At 39.2% G+C, this 20,301-nt stretch overlaps 1 long non-coding RNA gene across 1 annotated transcript; it reads right to left on the bottom strand.

Moving 5' to 3' along the window:
* Nucleotides 1-241: 241 nt before the first annotated feature.
* LOC114067392 lies at nt 242-15,231 on the bottom strand. Its single transcript, XR_003573390.1, has 3 exons — nt 11,443-15,231; nt 4,298-4,446; nt 242-2,906 (listed from the first exon to the last, which is right to left on the bottom strand). It is a non-coding gene; the product is annotated as an uncharacterized LOC114067392 (long non-coding RNA).
* Between the last annotated feature and the right edge of the window lie 5,070 nt (nt 15,232-20,301).

Below are 20,301 nucleotides of genomic sequence, written 5' to 3'. Positions count from 1 at the left end.
TTGCACTGAATGATGGATCATTAGGATATTTAAATGCTACTCATATATATGAATGAACTTCAATGAAAGGTTTTTAAATCAGCTCTAAACATGAGTTTTCTGCATACTATGTCTTATCTGAAAAGATGGAGTCTATGTCTTTAGGTTTTGTGGGATAATGCTCTCACTGAAATATTTTATATCCAATGCTACAGCTGTAGGTAGTCAATTAAAAGCAGTAGTAACTGAAGAAATCAAGAGAATCCATCCTTAAAAAAATCAAAAATCAAAAAAATATTAATTTTGTGTCATAAGAGAACTGCAGGGCAAATCAAATGAGTTGATACTTGATCCACAGACAGTGATATTTGACCCACAGACACTGATAAGAGGTAAAGGACTTATGGAGTTACGTGCCAATTTCACATTTCTGGGAAATATTAGCAGTTGCATTTGAGAGGACACAAAGTGCTATTTTAAAGTCTAAATGTAAGATGGAAAGAGTGGATGAAATGTTTTTAGTTCATACAGACGCTTTTTATAGCTTGTTATATAGTAGAATTAAGTTAGAATTAATTTACTCTATCCAAGGCCTTAAATGATCTAGAAAAAAATTTTTTTTTCTTTTATAAAAACTACAGAGAAAAACATTTTGAATTGTAGAACAGAGAAAGACAATTACTCTGGGCGAAATCAATGAGACTATGCACAAGGGAGAGAGGGATACTCAGCATGAGTTAAGGGTTAGTAGAAATAAGCCTTTAGTGTGAAATTCAATCCTGCACTAAGTACCAACACAGACATATCACACGAACCAATTAAGGACCATTTAAGACTGATGTACTTTTTCATTAAGTGTCTCTTAAATGTAAAGCTTGACTAGGTCCTATCAGTCAAATATTCACTTAAAGGTGGCCAATAAAGATAGTAGAAAAGGTTTTCCTTTAATTTACCTTTTCGCCAGGAAAAACCTTGCTGAGAAGCTTGAAAACAGTCTATAGTAACTGGAGGTTAAAAGGTAGTCTGTGCTTTCACAACTCCCTAGCTTATTTGTAATTAGGAGATGCACTGCATTTTACTCTGCAAGGCTGCAGTTCCTCATAGAACAGCTTGTGAATTATCAAGAAAGAGCACTAATTGTTTGTGTGATCATTAATTAGCCATCCTGCCTTTCCATATCATCATTTAACTCCATTAAGCTTAATGTTTATACATATAGTGTATTAATGATCTCGCATACAGCTAGCAGTGGAATACATAGTGATTAGTGAAGCAATAATCACATAAAACATTATAAATTTCATCAGTATTAATGTTAATTTCATCAATTTGCAGCATTGCAATAGAAATCAGAGATGCATTTTCAGAGATAATAAATTATTACCAGACAAAATTATTTCCAGAGGAACAAAACCCCAAGAAAATAACACTGTGAAGTCTTTAACAAACAAAGAGACAGACAAAAAACCTCAAATAAAACATCTCCCCCAAAATTAACACAGAAAATAAGCTGAGCTTCTAGTGAGATCAGTATAATAACTAGAAGTCTGGAAGTTCTCATTTATTTTGGTTCTCCTTTCATGACATCATGATGATATGACAGTGATCATTTTCAGGAGCCATGTTCCTATGTTCTGAAAGAGTTATTCCAAATTTTGGTCAAGACAACTGATATATAGACTGTCTGTGAGCGCTCATAAAAAGGTGACAGAGCTAGTGAGATGTACAGTAAGATTTACATACAAACCACCTCAAAGACTATAAAGATTCAGAAAGTATAAAGTGACACCCCTTTGAATCATTTACCACTTCATACCATGTAGGTTCTCATCCAAGAGTGGTTTTGTTTGGGAAGAGTGGGAAGTAGTGGGAACAGAACACAGTGATGGGGGTATTTTCTGCATTTCACAGCTTAGTGCAATTAATGCATCATGACATTAAGGACCAATGCGTTTAGAACAAATAACAGAAAATATTTTATGCTGAGAATAATAATTAGCCCATGGATTTTTCCATGGCAGATAATGTGTCTGTACGTAATAGGGCTGGGTAATACGTTTGCTAATGCTATTTATGGCTGTGATAATACAGATGATCAAATCTCTTGTGTCAGAGAAATATGATGAAAAGGGAACACTTCTTCCTTTTTCTTACTGTCATTCCATAGTCAGTTAGATGTTTTATGGGTATATAAAATAGAGACATAAAGCATGAGAGGAGCTGTAGAAGAGGAGGCGGACCCATTATGACAAATTCTCTGTTACTTGCTCTGTGAATACTCAATCCAGAATAACCATTGTTGCCAAACTGCAGAAAACGTTAGCTTGGACAAGCAAAGCTGATAAATGTTAGAGCTAAAATAAAACCATGGAGCAGAGCTAAGTGACCCAATAACAATATCTTACAACTTTGTTATTCATATGACACCTAATTTATACTGCTGAGTTCCCCCTGATTTCAACGGCTCCTTGTGATTTACATTACTAAAATGACAGTGAGATCAATTCTTGCACAAAAAGGCATTTTCAGTAGAGATTTTTCTGTCTCAGTGCTCTGTTGCAGAGGTTTAAGCACTATTTTCTCTTTTGTCACTTTGTGGTCAAGACATATTCTCTGTAAGAGGTTCTGGAAGAGTTTTGTCACCCTCCCACTTTCTAACTGAAAGTGTCATTTGCCAGAGTCTGCATTCAGTGTCATACTCTTTAAAAGAATTGCTCTTGGCAACACAGCCTCATGGTATTACAAATCCTGTCACAATATCAATAGTGAAGTGGTAAGAGAGTAGGAATATGGGAATGGTGCTCCATAGTCATGTAGATTGGCAAAGAATAATCTGACTCTTCTCTTGCTCATACCAATGAAATGTTGTCAATCTCGACTACCCTGATTTCTGGTCTGTTTGGAAAACCACTGGAATCAATCTTCACCTGTCCAAAGAAAACAAAGAATTTCAGTTTAAGTGCTCCACAGTTCTAAAGAAGAAACATGAACTTAGTGTGTAAACAGATCAGTAGTGTAATTGTTGTTTCCAATTTCACAGGAAAGTAAATCACCTTAGCAAAATATTCTTTTGGATGAATTTAAAACAAGATCATATGATCCAGCAGACTCCATGTAGAATTTTGTATATCCAGCAAAATGTGTCAAAAAACCACCTAAGAAAACATCAAAGCAGTGTCAAATTTGACCATATCAGACTACTGACTGCAGCCTGCCAGTCACAGAGCCCCACCAGATAACTGGATAAGTCATGACAGAATGAAGCATTTATTTGGTTCTTCCTGTGCATTTTTGAAAACTAATCTCCAAGACAGCAACAGCCTAGAAAGTTTACAGAATTTCCTAAAATTAAGTGGATGCATTCAGATGAAGTGTATAATGTTACAGAAGAAAACTCCATAGTCTTAGTAAAACTAAATGTTTAGTATAACAAACTTGACTATGTTTACCAGAGGAATTATTAGTGATTTCAATATATTATTATTAGTTTGATTTTAATTTTAAGTCTTAGAAAAGGGTGTGAGGTCTTTGTGATAATAATTGTCTGTTATTATCCACTCTGGAAACACCTTGATAGGACAGCTATGCGTAAAAAATCAATAGGAAAAAGTAAAAGGAGCTAAAAGAGAAGAAATTTTAACGTATTTAAACCATTCAATTGTTTCTTTCATTAGACTGTTAGAAGTGTTAACCAAAGAAAAAAGTAAAACCATTGATGGACTTAACCATTATAAAACAGTTACACTGTGCAAATGCAATTAGTTTTCCTTCTGTAAAACCATTAGAAAAGTTAGTGGCTCCCTAAGGTATATTTAAATATTCTTTGATGAATTTTCTTGTGTCATGCTTGAATGTGCATGTGGCACACAATTGCAAAGAATATGTACAGTGGGGTGGGAGCAATCACTTCTCCTATCTAACCATAATATGGCTTCATATATAATCATGAACAATTTACATGTGTTGTATCTGTGCAGGAACAACCACATTTAATGCTTCAATGAAAAGATTCTTGTCAGTCATCTACTCATGGGCAGGTTGCTATCTACAAAACAAGCATTCAGTATGAACACCAGGCCAGGACAGGGTCCTTTGTTAGTGTAGCATGCTCGAGTGAATTAGGAAGATTCAAAACAATTCAAGCATTTTTGTACTTTTAAATCACCTGACTTTCATGTGCCCATATATCAACCTGTCACTAAGTCAGGAAGCAAATGTAGTCTTGTATTGGATGCAGAAAAGGTCCCTGCAAATGCTGAACATCATTCCTGCCAATGGGAGTTACTCATTACAGTTCACCTTGCATCACTGCTGCTACCTTAAAAGCATCCCTTATCCTTAGAGCCTTCACACAATTTTCACTGTTCTATCTTTCTTTCTTTTTCTCCCCATGTGTTGTGTCAGCATTGCAAGTCTGGATAGTACTGCACAGAACTGATGTTTCTGCATCCTCTTGATTTTAGGCACCTTGAAGAGAAAGGAATTTTAACTGTTCATTAAAGGGTATACAAAGGAAAAGCAATCTTCACCAGTTACTATAATGTGGACAATTTTTAGTCTCTGACCTATATGCATGGAAATACATGATAATTACTTCTTGTTTTTACATGAGTGTTGGGATTCTGGCATCCCTGGGATTTGTTCTTAAGACTGGAGTGGGCACAGGCCATTTTACCCAAGCTGCTGCACTTGAGTCCCTCTCTCCTGTTCTCTGCAGTCTTTTTCAGTGTCATTTCCATTCCACCATTACCTCCCCTGCTCTTCTCTGTCCTCAGTCCAGTTTCATTCCTTTCAGTTGTGCAGGATCCATTGGCTTCTCTCACAGCATCTACTTGACTGCTTGCCCTCAGTTCCTCCTGCTCTCCACTGCCCATTTCCAGTTTCTCTCAATTGTGTCTTCAGTATCTTCACAGCAACTTCTCCCACTTTATGTCCCTAGAGACCCTTCTATCTCTCTGTAATCAAATGGGATAGCTTTTACTCTGCTCCTGGAAGTGGCTGAGCTTCTTGGAAATTTTTCTACATTTTTTTCCTGACATTTTTTAAAATCAACCTGAGAATCTTAGACATTTCCAGAGACTTCCAGTCTAAATCCTTCCTGTTTTGTAAAGCCATGAGCAATTGAGAATGTGACTTTATGACTGTAATAATCACAAAGTTTAACAGGAGACAACCTTTTAGCCCTACTTTTTCAGCTGTGCCCAATAATATTTTTTACTCATTATGCCATTTATTCAAAATATTTGATTTCACTGAAATAGTCTCTTCTTGCTATCATGAAAATTAGGGACACCATCACTGCTGTGCTTTAAAAATATTCAAATAGATTTCTGATATCAAAATATAGATATTGCACATCCAAGTCTTGTAGACAATGTGTGAATGGAGGACTGAGCAGAAATAACACTTTTTATTGCTACAAATACATAATTTCTCTTTAAAAACAGGAGGGGGGAAGTAAGTTGTTTGATGGCAATTCTGGTTTTAATTAATTTTTAGGGCCATGAATTAACATAACTCGAAAGTTTGAAGACTGAAGTTTTACTTTGACACTGTACATTAAGATTTAATGACCCAGACTTATTTACACATAAATGAGTTTTTTAATGGTCTAATTAATAAAATGCATCAGTTTGCCTCTTTAAATGAAGGCACTCTAAGGTAATATCTTTTAGTAATTTCAAATGTTTAATAAAAGATGAAAGCCTTCAGTTATTTTAAGTGAGAACTTTTCTAACAAACCGTTTCATTCTAACATGTTACTGCTGCATCAAAAAATTGGACTTTACATTCAGACAAAATTTAAAAATAGGATCAATAAATTTAGGTTAAAATTCAGAGGAATGTGATATTTTGTGTAGGAAAAAATGTAACTAAATGTTTACATCTTGATAAACTCCTGTATGAGTTTACTCCTGACTCCCAGGAACTGCTCTTTTCAGAAGAGGGCCCGCAAAAGGTCTGGTTTGTGAAACGAGAAGTGTGTCTTCTCTGAGAACAATAAGTCCTCTGCTTCTCTTGGCTGCTCAGTCAGACTTGATTCATGGTGGATTAAGCCCAGTTCTGAGGGTTTGGTTTTATTAGGAGATTTAATTATGAAATAATTTTCACTGATTCTTAAGCATTCTTTCCAGCTGTGTTAGCTAGAAATCAATTTACATCAGAAAAAGAAAATGTATTAATTTTCTGCATTTTATTATCTTTTGTCTGGAAGCTTCCAAGTACCTTGTAGAGATAAATTTTACCCCTCTTTTAAAAAGCAGGAAGCCAGGATACAGAATGAATCAGGACTTGCCCAAGATCACAGAGAAAACTGAGCAACAGATCTCTTCATTCTTGGCTAACTCTTAATATTGTGACACAGGCCAACATTTCTGACGTGCAATAGTAACTTATATAAGTGACAAACTTCAGGTACAAGAGGACCCCCACAGGTTTCCATGGGGCTGCTTGTGTGAATGAAGTTGAGCATTCAGAGAAAGTATTTGCAGGATTAAGGATTATGGTAGAGAATTGAGCTTTATATATACTTTAAATAGATTCCCAATCCTTTGTGCTTCCCATTGTTCTGCGTTGTCTCTCACTCTGAAATAGGGGATATCAGACAGCCAGGAGCACTGAGCAGACAACTGGAAGGGAGAAGACTGTCTCCTATGAATTAAAAAATCTAAAGGCTGACCCCCCAAATCATACGCTTCAGTTTCAATAACTTCCATGGCTTTGATATCAATCCTGTGATTCTATTTTGGTTTGCCTTCTGATTTTTGAACTCCTGGGGTTGGCTACACTGACATCATCTCTAAATTTGGTGGGGAGAAAAAAAGGCAAGCATTGTTAGGGTGAAGGAGCCTGAACAGCAGCAGCTGCTGATCTGCTCAGTCAACACAGTCTATTTTATCACACGGCTTGAGATTGAAGGTTTCTCAACTATATTTTTAGCACATTAAGTAAAAGTCTGTTTGTTTTTTAATGGAGGTGATTATACCCTTGATGAGGTGCTACTGCCTGTTTTGCAAAATAATAAAGACTGTTAATCTTATGATAAACTCAGGGGTGCAAAATGAGCGTCACTCAAACCTCTATTATATTATATTCATAGTCAGAATGTTCAGAAAAGATATACCTGCATCTCTGAAGTCATGATTATCTCTGCTTTAATGTGCATTGCATCAGTTACAAAACAAAAAAATTAAGTTACCTGAGTCTCCTGTTAGGGCTGGAGAGCGATGCAATTTAAGTAAATAATAACACAGAGCATCAGCAAGATCTGAACAGGGGATATGTCTGTTTATGAGCTGTACCTCAGGAATATTTTTAGTCTGTAATCCTTAGAGAAAGGATTTGTGACAAGAAACGCAGTATGTTAAGAAGTTCACTGTCATCTAAATAGCCCCTGAGCTGGAGACCACAAAAGTATTGTAGACCATAATTGATCGTTCAGCTGACTATCAGTGGTAGGTCAACAATTTCGTGACAGACTAGTGAATGCAGGCAGTTTGTCAGCCCACTTACCTGTAACTTGTTCCTAGACAGCTCTGTAGGAAACCCCAGAGCTGCAGCAGCAGCGCTGTGGCTGTGTGTAGATGGCACTGGCTGTGTCACACCTCACCCAGTGTCACCGGGGAGCAGGTGCTGGGTGAGCACTGGGAGCCATCGCACAGCAACAGCACAGCGCTGTGTCTGGGCTCCTCACGCTGACAGGAACAATATGTCCACACTGCCATTCTGCTCTCAGTAGCAAGGGATCTGGAGATACATATCCCCGTGTGACACTGCATTCTGCGATGCAGACATGCACCTGGGGAAACGGGAGCAGGGAGGGGATATCCTGGCTCCCACTGGAGTCAGGGGGACTTCTCACGTTACTTCACTGGCTTCAGGATTACACCCCTCGATTGTTTTACTGGCTCAGGGTTTCCCACCTACATATGAATTCACCCCACAGACTATTCATTGCAGTTCTTATTCTTCATTCAAGTTTGTTTTGCAACTGTTATAAACTGAAGAATAAAAGATAAATCTCTGGCAGTGAAGGTCTTTAGTTACAAGGACTGCCTTTTACTCTCTGTTGCTATAGTGCCTGGCACAGTAGGGGCCTGGGTCTTCATTGGAGTCAATGCAAGATCCTGTAGTAATAAATGCTCCTGAAGAGATAAAAAAATACAACAGCTACTGTGTAATGTGGTCATGCACCATAATGGCATAAAATAATTTGACATACAGACTAGTCTCATTACGTGTGGGATTGCACCTTGCTCTGCAAGAATTTGTCTGGTACTAAAAATACTGCCTCATGTAGCACTGATGCTTTTGCAGTAACACAAGTGATTTTAAAGACCCCAGAGCTGCCATTCACATAGATACAGGTACCACAGTCTAACGTATCACGGAACTCAGGGAAAAGCAGCCACACAGAAGATGAAATGTAGATAATATTTAACAATACAAGAGCTGCAAGACAGAATGTGAGCTGAAAAAGTGCTCTGTTAATGTTGTGAGGTGTATTTAAATACACAGGAAATTATCTGCCTGGATGGAATTTGGCAAGAAGGCCAAATTTAATTCTTGCATGTCATTCAGAATGTGTCGTGTCCACCTGAATAATGTTCTCCCAGATGCAAATAGGCAGAAACTTTCCAGTAAGCTGTACTTCGTTAGAAAATGCGGAGTTATTGAACACAAAAATACCTCACAGGAAATTCTATGGGTCTCTGGGTTTTTCTGTAGGGGTTTTGTGTGGCCTTCCTACAACTTAAGGGCACCCAGCAGGCTTCCTGAAACTCAGCTAGCAGCTGAACCCAGAGCTTACATATCTTCCATGTGGGTTTGGTAGATCTGGAAATCCTGAACTTCTGAGATCTCTGATCCAAGCTGGGGCTCCTGTCTTCAAAAATTTGGTTCCTTTAACTCGTGCCCCAACCCCAGTGGATGGGGAAACCTGGAAGACCTAGGAAAGCTTACCCAGTAGTGGCTCATTCATTTGCTCCTCCAGCAGTGGTTGCTGCAAATTCCAAGAATGCTGGTTTAAGTGAATGTTCATATTTTTGAGGTTCATACTTTGTTGGTAGGTGAGAAACAACCCCAGGAACCTCGAAGCTCTCAGTTCTGCTGCTTTCTTAAGGGAATATTCCCCAGGTTCACCCAAGATTTGTACAGTTGGTTCCATTTGTTTCAGACAAAATAGTCACAGCAAAACTATCCAATTTTTCTAATGTAAAATTTTCAGAATTTTAATTCCATTGGAAAATTTGACAATCCTCTTTTTTATTCTCATTCAAAACAGAAATGTGAAGCAGAGATCTTGAATTTGGGTGAAAGCATCTACAAGCATTGTCTGGGGAATTACTCAGTGCTCTCTCCTTGGATCAAGTGCTTTACACTGAGTTACTAGCATCACTCCAAAGTTGTGTGCTTAGGGGTTTGCCATCTAAGGTTGTTTGAGTGAGTCATTCTCAGCCTGCGAGATTTGGCATTTCCAGTCTGGGAGGATGATAATGCTTGGCACTTATTTCTTGACAGTTTATTGTTTAGACTAGAGCCATTAAATGTTCTATAACCTTCAGATATCCTGTTTCTTAACCATGACTTTTTTAGTGTCAAGATGTGTTGAAATGTATGTTCAGCATGTTCAGTCATGGTGTGTGCAGAGTCCAAAGCTTTGTGACTGTTGCACAAAATCTCCCTGTGCCTTCACAGCTGTAATCTTTCCTCTTGACAGAATCATTAAAAATAGCTGTGGATGTTAAACATGCTCCCTGCAACCCATAACAACAACATTTCATTGCATCAGAGTTAATAGCTGTGGAAGGACTGAGCACAACTGACTGGTGCAGTGGAATGTCACTACATTTGCACTGAGTGCTCTCCTGTCCTGTGCCAAGATGGAGGAGAACTACCAGCACTTCAGATTAACAGCCTCTGAAATGCACGTAATTAGGATAGAGTTTGCACTTGGTGTGGTAAAGAAGAATAATTACAGCTCTCAAAACACACATTTAACAAATATTCAAGCACTGTAACAAGTCACCAGCAAGCAGTGGCGAGTAAATTTTATTAGAAATCCAGAGATAGGTGTTGTCTGTGTGGGTACGCAGAAAATCAAGGGTGGCCAATACTGCAGGTCCCTCCTTGTGCCCCTTCCTGTAGTCTAGGTGCAAAGGCAGCCCTGTGCTCTTGCCATGCAAAAGCTGCATTTGCAGGTGCTTGTACCTTGCTTGGCAGTACCTGAGAATGCAAATGAATCTGGCACTCACATAGGAAAGAATACTGAGTATTTAACATTTGCCTTCTGACTCTAGTAGGACCACCCCTTTGTGGCAAAGTGTTTGCAGGACCAGGACTGGGAAAAGTTTTGGCTGGGATTAGAAGCTGTCAGTTCCCAGAATCACAAAAGTTCAGAAAATTATAGTGAAGGCCTTATTCAAGGCAGTGCAATGGAATGTCCTCACCATTTTGCAAAAAATTGCATTAATAAACAGATAATCTGGGAATTATTCCAGCAGATCATGCACAGAGACATCAAAAAAGAAATGGTGCTGGCGTTGTTTTATGTATAACGGATGAGATGTCAGCACTATGCAGAGATTTCAGCTCAGTGGTGCCTAACAAGAGAGGAAAGGTGTATGCTGGGGGAAAGAGAGAGAGAGAAGAAAAGTTTGAGACACTATTTGTTTAAAGAAAGAAATCTATCATATGACTTTTTTAAATGAGGATAAAACTACTCTCTCCAGCTGCATACAAATGGGAGAACAGCTCACATATTAAAATGGATCTGGGACTTTCAAGTACTTCACTCAATATGCAGAAAATTATACTGGATGTTGACAGCTTTTCTCCACGGAGAAGACAGCTGTGGGGGTCCTTTTATTAGACAGTGAAAAAAAAAATCCTAAAGTGAAGTTTTGGCAAGTAAATAGGCAAATATTCAATAAAATAATCAAGTGCTGTTTTTATTTTGCTGTTCAGTGTGGAGTTTGTTACATTTTCTGCAAATAATACACAAAACAAATCCCTTTTTAGGACTGTGGGAAGTACTCACATATGACAAATGGTGATTGGTATACAAATGTGCTGAGCTGGTAATGTCTGTGTACTCCAGAGCCTATGAATCATCTGGCAGTGCCAGTGTGAAGTTAAAGCAGATAAAAATATTTTCCTTTTCCGTTCTGGAACAGAACCAGGGAACCTTCCTGATAATTAGAGATGACGCCTTGTGAAACTACAAGCCCTGTGCATTCTAGAAATCTCTGTCCAGTTCCACGCATGAACTCTGCACAATCCACGTGTGAACTACATATATATTACCCTTATCCTCATACATGTACCCCTAGTAGAGAGCCAAATCATGAATTCAAGCCTGCAGAACTATGTGCTACCTTCTAGCATTCTTGAAACTGCATTACCCTCCATCTCTCCAGATCTAGAATCAGGTTGGGGGCAGTTTACCCCTAAAGGTAAACTCACTGGGTTTAGATGCAAAGTGACTGTTGTGGAAGTTCTTTGTCCCAGGAACTGCTTCCTCCCTGTCCCTGTGAGCTGATGCTGAAAAACACTCATTCTAAAGTAGTTCTTCAGGGATTCTTTGAGCTTTCTCCAAGAACAGAGGGAAAGCTGTTTGGGGGAACAACAGTTTGTAGTGTTGAAAGTGATGGTTATATCTTTCACAAAATATTTATGATCCTTGTATGAGCATCTGGGACACAAAACAGTTAATATGCAAACAATAGAGTTAATAGAGAACATCAGCAAACATATACAGTATAAATATGATGGGTGTTACACAGAGATAAAAATCAGCTTGGCAGCCCTTAATTTGCATTTCCATGCAAAAGACAAGTTCCCAGAAACAGCTGCACTATTCTCATGCTTTACTTCTCCCAGACTCAAGAAGGGCCTTTGCATTTCAGGGAAGGAATGTTTCTTCCTTGAAATTTCATATATTATCTCTCTTGGGTTTTTCTCTCTTAATTGCTTTCAATCAAACCAGGGGTTTCTTTGTTGTTTGTCTTTTTGTGTTTGCTTGCAGAGCTACAATTAAACACCAATTACAATTTGGATAGGTGTCAATGTAATGCCATTCCAGTTTAACTCTCTTTTTCAAGTCTTGATAATGTATGTTTTAATTATAGAGACTGTTATCACATAGAAAGCCACATGAATGAAATACAGGCGCTCTTACGCAGTTTAAAATGATGACCGTTTAAGAATAGTAAAAAGACTGATGAAATTGAAATACTGAGAGAGTTTTGTAAATCTCTGCAAAGGCAGAGGAATGCACTGATAGTGCAGTGAGACATGTCTGCAGTTAGTTCTCATTTAAACATCCTTATGTAGTTTCAAAAATTCATCCCATTTTCTCTTTTCAAATTGTGGACTTTTTTCTTCTCTTTCTACAATGGTAGAAATGAAAGGTTAATATTATCTTCATGGCTTGTCATTTGACAGGTTATTCCACTGGCTCATTCTTTACCTCTTTGCCACAAAGACCCTTTGAAGCTTACCCTGCTCTCTCTAACTGACTTTTGTACCTGACCTCTACCAGCACTTAATCGAGGGATATTTGCTAACTTAATTAGCCAGTAGTGTATTTTCTGTCAAATTGCTCCTAACCTCTTTTCCACATCTTCACAAGGCCAGATCCTCACCCGTAGCTCAGTAAGGTGTAAAATACAGTTGTTCTTCCATGACTGACCTTCCTCTCTTCCTCGTCTAATCCACAGAGCTATCCAAGGTGAGACAATTTACTGCCATTTTATTGACTCTTACGTCAGATTCCCCCAGGGATTTCAGTGCCACCTGGGGCTTCTTGGTGCTAGAATAACATAACTGTTTCATAAAGTAAATATAGAGAAGGAAGGGAAGCAGGTAGGAGTCAGGTTGCCCACAAATGTTGAATAATGGGACTGGCAGAAATGCTGCAAGTCCCTGTAAGCTGAAAGCTTACATTAACATCTCTATTCTGCCATCACACTGTATGCCCAATGGTTGTTAGTTTTGGCTGGCGTTGCACAGTAAAGATGCATTAGAGTAATTATATTGTAATGACAGAAGATCATGAGTTAAAGATGTTGTTGGATCCTGTTAGTACACACATCTGAAATTGTCTGGAGCTGATGTGGGAGGTGTATCCACATGGAATTTGATAGCACTGATATTGTAATTAAAGCTGAGGAGATGAGGTTTGTACTTATTTCCTACTGCTACCTGTGAATATTAATTAGCTCATGTAACCACCTGACCCTAGCAATAATCAGCTCTGTTAGATAGAGCAAAAGGGAACATATCAATTGCCCACTAAATATTAAGAAAACTGAGATTAAAACTGCCCAGCTGTGATAAAAGAAGGCTCCTGGAAGCCAAATTACCTCCTCCCTAGTGAAAGGAAGATAAGAATCTTTCCAGTTTTCCCTGGCCTCTGCTTTGTAGAGGACAAGGACAATCCTGGCACCACACAGGCAACAGAAACATATCAGGTTTGGCACACAAAGAACTAAGAGCATCTCAGGTCTGCAGAGATCTCAGATTTCTCAAGATAGATGAGATTTTCTATTTTCCTGCTTGCCTTCGTGCCTGTGTAGGCTGTAAGGAGGAGAGGTGACTCCAGAAGGCCAAGTGTAAGCCTGAGCTAAAGAGTGTCCCCAAGCCTGGATACCACATATGTTACTCTTTCTGAGGGCTTCAGCATCACCCTCAGAGAGAAGGGAAATGATTATTTCATCACTTACAAAGATGAGATGAAAAGGTACATAGGGAACCCCTATGTCTTTGTACTCGGGAAAGCCCTACGAATTAAACAAAATAAAACTAAAATTTTTGTCCCATGTCCTATGCTGTCTGGCAAAGTAATCCTTCTCACCATTCCCAGTAGTAGTGTAGCATGAGCTTTGGGGATATCCACAAAATTGAGTTCAGGAAGAAATTTGAATTTGTGGTTTTTAATGATGGCAAGTAAAAGCAATGGGGAAAAGGAAGATTAGTTTATACCTGCAGCATAACTAGGTAGTTCTGTTTTTCTCCCTGTTAAGACCTGGTCTTGTTTACTGCACCAGCAGCCTTCCTAATGGTTTCCTGATAAGACTCAGAGTTCATATTTTTGTCCTTGTCACATCTCTCTCTTCTCCTCCTGTCACAATTCCCTCCCCAGTCTTAAGGGTTTGATCACCTATGACATACAGTCTTTGCAGTCTGTGTGGAGGAACAGGCTGTGTTAAAAACATGGTGTGTTCCTAATCGCTTTAGGGTTGACTAGGCAGTAATTCTCAGAAAAGGTGGTAGAGCACGATGCTGCTGTGCACTGGTGTCTGGCTGCTGCTCTGCTGGAGATCCATGAGCAACAATAGCACTGCAAGTCCTCTTTCTTCTTTCCTGACAGCACCACAGTACCTGTACCTTAATCAGTCAGTGTCAGACAGTGTCACAGGCTCTGAACGCTGCTCGAAGCAAAGCACAGCACAAACGCCTCCCTGCTGCTGGTAGCTTAGGTTACCATTGCTAGGCGGAGCTGCCTGATGTAACACTCCAGTGCTCCAGACAGGCTGAAACTTTCAGAAATGTTGGCACCAACACATGTTCAGACCGAGACACCTCTAGCCTTGGGCCAGGTGGTTTCTGTGATCCCAGGACTCAGAGGCTGCCACCACGGCTACCCCGACAGTGACAGCACAGATAGGAAGCAGAGCTGCTTCCAAGAGGGTTGACGAAAGAAAAAAAGATGGTGGTTGTGATCACTGATATCGTTTTAGTCACACATGTTACAGAAAAGCACAAATTTATCTATATTTTATATGAAAATATTGCATGCCTCTTGGGCTATCTGATTTGTAAATTTTTTACTGGTATGATTTAAATCAGAAAGGATGAAGGGGGAAAACTACTCAAAGTGAAACAGTGACATAAATAAAAGTTTTAGAGGAAACAACGGAATAGCTGACTATAGGGAATAATTGTAGCTCCATCAAAGTTGGAGTGGTTTACTATTTCAAGCAGTGAGTCTAGCATCAAAAGGAATCCTAAACCTGAAACCCTTGGAAAGAAGTGGGTTATCAGCAGATACAAACCCATTCATGTAGAGAATAAAGAGAACGTTTTGAGAGTGGGACAGCCTGGTTTTTCCCAATTCTCTTCCTGGAGAATAACAGCATTCTCTTCCTGGAGCACTGAGTGGTTAAGCTTGGCCTTTTACCATGTTAACACGTTTTCCTCAAGGCCCTGTAACTTCAAGATATGAATATAGCTTTTTTTTCTTTTTTTTTTTTTAAAGTCTTGAATAAGTTATATCTGTTCAGACAGCAAACTGATGGAAAAGTTTTCAAGTTCCATTAAGTGAGGTGGAGCTGTGGTGTTAACACCAGAGTCTGGTGAACCATGTTCACCCATGGGCACTGAATGAATATTCACAGCACCTTTAGTAAAACTGTGGTGTTTAAATGCTTTACAGAATAAAGGCCACCAATGATAAACTTCAACCACTTCATGGGCCCCCCCTGATGCCTTTGTTATGCATGGAAAACAAACAACTATTTTGAGCTACCCTACTAGTAACAGCACAGACTGGAGGCTGAGCTGCTGCCATAGAGCCGATAAGAAGAAAGGATTGCTATGGTGGCTGACATAATTCTAGTTGCATTATGTTACAGAGAATGAAAAACATAGGTTTAGTAAGTGTGGAAATGCAGAGGAGTGATGACAGCTTTACATGATGTGCTCCAACTTGGCTGGGTCAGTCTTTCATCAAACAGAGGATCTTTATGTACGGAGTGAGATATTTGGGGTCTCAGATTTTCATGAGGGTATTCCTTCTGTGCCCTTTTTTGATCCAAAAGCATTTTCTCCCCTGGGGTTAGTAGTGTGCCTCACTGCAGAGACTTGTCTTCCATAGCAAGGGCCAGCGCTCAGATGTGTCTTCCTGCTGCATGATACAATGGCAGCTCTAAGATGTCTCCTGCAAAACATGTACACAAATGGATGAAGAAATCAGTGGCGCATTTTTTTACGAGCACAAGGCCATTCACCCATTTGAGCTGTTGCAGGACTCAGATCTTGTTTAGAAACAAGATATTCAGTAAAAATAGTAAGTTAAATTTTTTTTTTTTAAGTCCTATACAGATTGTAAATATTTTGGAAATTAGAAAGGATACAAAAATGCTCAAGTTCTGCATATTCAGAGGCTTCAGCTTTAGTAAAATCTTTTATGAGGGTACCTTATAATTCATATCAGCTGCCCCAGAAGTGAGAAGACAGTGGTGTTTCAGAGGCTGATTGCAGAGGTCATAACCTTCTGCACACAATATATTGAACAATTCCATCATTCCTGCCTTCAAAGTGAATTTCGACTGACATAGCAGAATAGAAAAAAAATGCTTAATAAACTAAGGGTTTTATTGCACACACAGAGTCTCATAGGTATGCATTCAGCAAAGAGTAGGCATGACTCTATAATAGGTGCACTAAAAAAAGCCGTATGTTTTTATTAATATCCCCTTTCAGTAAAAAGCCCTTTCCAGTTATTTTGTTTCTTATCCTCATCAGCTTTACATTTGTTTGACTATAGTATTTCCTTAGTAGAGAAACCTTGTTATGCGAAGTGATAAATATGAAATTTTAGAGAATGAATCTTTTATGGGCAGGAGCAGAGGCAGTGCACTGAGCCAAGTGAGGGAGTCAGGAGACAGTGCCCTGGCAAGCACTGGCCTGTGCATGTCCTCTGGCGAGGAGAGAAACTTTCCGTTGTGCTGCCCCTCCAGCCTCCTCAAGAGCAACCAAGGCAAGTGCTTCCAGGGGCCAGCTCATCAGCCCAGATGCTGAATCAGCCCAAGAATATTTAACTACAGCAGAAAAATGGATCACACCAGAGGATTTTCTCCTTGAAGAGAACTTCACCCCGTTCTGATTAGAGATGGAAATTTCTGAGGTGTTCTGGACTTCTTTAAGAGGTCTCAGCAGTTTTAGTGTGATCCAAAATGGAAGTCATGGTCATGCATTTTTCAACTCAGGCATAAATATCAGTTAACCCTTTCATATGATAAGATTTGTAAGGAAAATCTACCAGACCTTCATCCCTTTGAAGAGATCCATAGCAAAACTCTTTGATAAAAATTCCCAGTCTTTAGCATCCTCCCATTCAAAGTACCCCCTATGAAAAAAAACCTTTGGTACCCCTAATTTCCAGATGAGCAGCTGAACTCTCAGAGGCTTAGTCCAAATCCTCCAGAATATCAGAGTGCCTCAAAACATCTGAGAGCCCAACTGAGCCACTAAAAGCCAAGATGAAGGATGGGAAGCAAAGCCTTAAATCCAAGGCCTTCATGACTTAAATGTTAATCATAAACATAGCACCATACTTGCCCTATAGAGAAGTTCCTCACTGTAAAGAATTCTTCATTACCAGCACTTGTTAGCTAATTGCTTTTGCTTTGCAGTCTTGCTGTTTTGTTTTTATGTTGTACAGCCACTGCAACCTTAGTTTTCAGCCATATGTTGTCAGTCATATTTTTGCCTCTTGTAGCATTACTGTCAGTCTCTAAGCTGTTTATGAGTCCCTGAAATGTGAAATCTTGGTCTTACTTAGTTTTCAGCTAACCCTGCTGCTTAGATGCAAGAATATCACATTTACCATACACAGAGATTTATTTAAAAGCCAACTGTGAATTACACTGAGGAATCCTCAGTAAACCATGATAATAAATAATGAGAGGATGTTTGTCTGGAGGACTTTCCTAATGAGTTTTGGTCTTGGGAAGGCATTCTGTTTGGAAGTCAGATACTTTGTTTCTTGAGATTTTCATGTTTCTCCCCACCTATCTGGGCTTTCTGTGAGGTTTTGTTAAGAATTGACCATGGGGTCACTGATGATTACCCGTAGTGTGGAAAGGCATGACTACGAACATGCCTAGGGAAAAATGATTTTATGTACAATTCCAATGTCTAGTATTTATTTATTTGTAAACAGAAAATGTTAACAAGATAGAAGAGTTTTTTGGAAGTAGATATAGAAGTGTGCTTAGAAAGAGACTGTGGACAGCTGTGAAGTAGAAAATAGTATTTTGGTCCACATTCCTTACAGAAGGGTTCTTTCCCTGAGTTGCACCTAGTTGTGTTGTTAGTCTTGGGTTCTGTTCTCAAATGAATTTCCCTAAATAAACTCTCTCACTTTTGCAACTATTGCATTTTCATTTGTTCACCCTCCAAAACCCTCGTTCCTTTGAGAGTGCCAGCCTGCTCCTTCAGTGGCACACAGGATCTGGATAATACAGGATTGTGGCAGCTGTGTGAGTGAATATTGGTGCTCCCACTATTCCATCAGTTCAAACCTTCCTCACTCTGTAAGAAACAATTTTCCAGCACGGTATTTTGGACGCTCTGTCACAAGAAGATATGTGCAATAGGAGTGGAAGTGTTTACAAAGATACCAGTGAGGTATATGCAATGCATGTGCAGCAAGAAAATCAGTAGGGAATGTTGTACAGCTTATTATGTTTGAGGGAAATGGATGCAGTTCTGTGATGGTCATTGAAACCCCTGGTGTCCTGTATTACATCTGTTGATATTTCCTTGTAGGTTTACTTAATGATTGCTACAAATAAGAGAGCGAAACTTCTGTTCTTGAACAGTGAGAGGCACAAGTGTAATTATCTAGAGACTCAGGGTCCCAAGACGGTTCATTGGGCCTGGAGAGTTACCTACTGGGTGCTTCTTGGGTTCTTCAGAATAAATGGAGATCCAGGCAGTGGGATAGGAAAGTCACCAGACTTAAGGATTCCCCTAGGGACTAATCCCAGTCCATCTTAAAAGGTAGCCAGAGTGTACATAAGGCAGGCCACAGTTATCAGGAATTAATGTGTATGGCAAATAGTTCTGGTTGGATCTTTCAAGCTGAATTAGCCTGCACCGTGGTTCCAGGAAAAAGTCTTCCCTAGTTGAGATATTTTGTCTCTGCTCATTTGTAATGCAGTGTCATGCTGGAAAGAACTCTCCTTAAAATAGAACAAAAGGGAAAAATACTATTGTTAGATTCCCAAATTAATAAAGCTCTCACCTGATGTAAAGCAGCCCAACCATTTACTTACTGCATGCTGCAATATGTCCTTAGTGGAGATGCACAATGGGAAAATCTATCTGTTTGCCTCAGCTGCACATCTGATAGCCCTTAGGCAGAAGATAGGTTTGAAAAGCACCTAACCAGGAGCTGCACACAGTGCCTGGTTCTTCAGGTAGTGCAATGTTCAGCAGCCAAGTTAAAAAAGAATGCATCGCTCCTTTCCTCCTTGCCTCCGGCAACATCTGCTCATGTGACAAAGGGAAAGCTCAGTAGTTCTGCACTTCAAATACTAGTTTGATGTCTGACTTTATAATCAAAATGCTAAGTAACTCCGTGCTTTGCACTTACCCAACTGTTTTAATCTCCTACAGTGCAAGCAACCTGATAATGTAACAATCAAACAAGAGGTTGATGGAAGATGTAGTAAGCTCAACATATCCCTCCAATTCTTCTACTGTGGAGTGATGGATACTTCAAGAAGTGAAGAATTCCCCGATTGGCTTAGTTGTTTTCTAGGAATCTTTCTAGACAAACTTTTCCAATGGTAAGATCATTACAAAGCAGAAATGCAATCTATCCAAGGGCTAACTAGGAGGAAACCCAGCCTAATATATGGTGCCCTAATGCAATAATGAATCCTATAGGTATAAAAGGGATTTTTGGGAGGAGAAGAAATAGGGGAAATGTTACATTAGGAGAGTTAAGCCAAACTGTTATTTTTAATCACCTTATAACATGGGATGTTGCAAACCAAGGTCTCTCCAAAACCTAGAGCTAAACTGTGAAATGAAAAATCCTTGAACTCTTGAAATGTGAGCTCTCATCTATATTGTACTTTTCAAAATGAAATGGCAGTGCTGAAAACACTGGTATATCTCTGATATTCAAATCTTGAACTGGATTCAAATTTTACCTCTCAGTGGTAGCTGCAGCATGTTCTTCTGTTCCTTCCAAGATTGTTGCAGGGTGCATAATTTCCCAGTTCCATGGTGAAAGAGGCTGTAGGTATTTTATGGCTATATCAGAAGAAAGTCCCTCCCCAGTCAAACTGAAGCTACATCAGGCCCTCTGATGATGAACAAAATAATCTTTAAACTTACCTTGCCAGTGGAGAATAGTGGGAATTCAGGCTGGTATCATCCTCTCTGAGATGGCTTATCAGGAACTTTCATATGCAAATATAGAAAAAATTCCAGACCATCAGAAAAGAAAACTTAAAGCTTGACACTGGGGAAGAAAATGAGTGAGGAAAAATAAATCTTAGTCTAAAAAGCAAATTTCATATC

This window comes from Empidonax traillii, unplaced genomic scaffold, assembly GCF_003031625.1.
Source record: "Empidonax traillii isolate 1590-97213 ecotype Southwest subspecies unplaced genomic scaffold, ASM303162v1 scaffold23:size2178997, whole genome shotgun sequence".
Lineage (NCBI taxonomy): Eukaryota > Metazoa > Chordata > Aves > Passeriformes > Tyrannidae > Empidonax > Empidonax traillii.
This window is presented reverse-complemented; position numbering and strand designations above follow the sequence as displayed.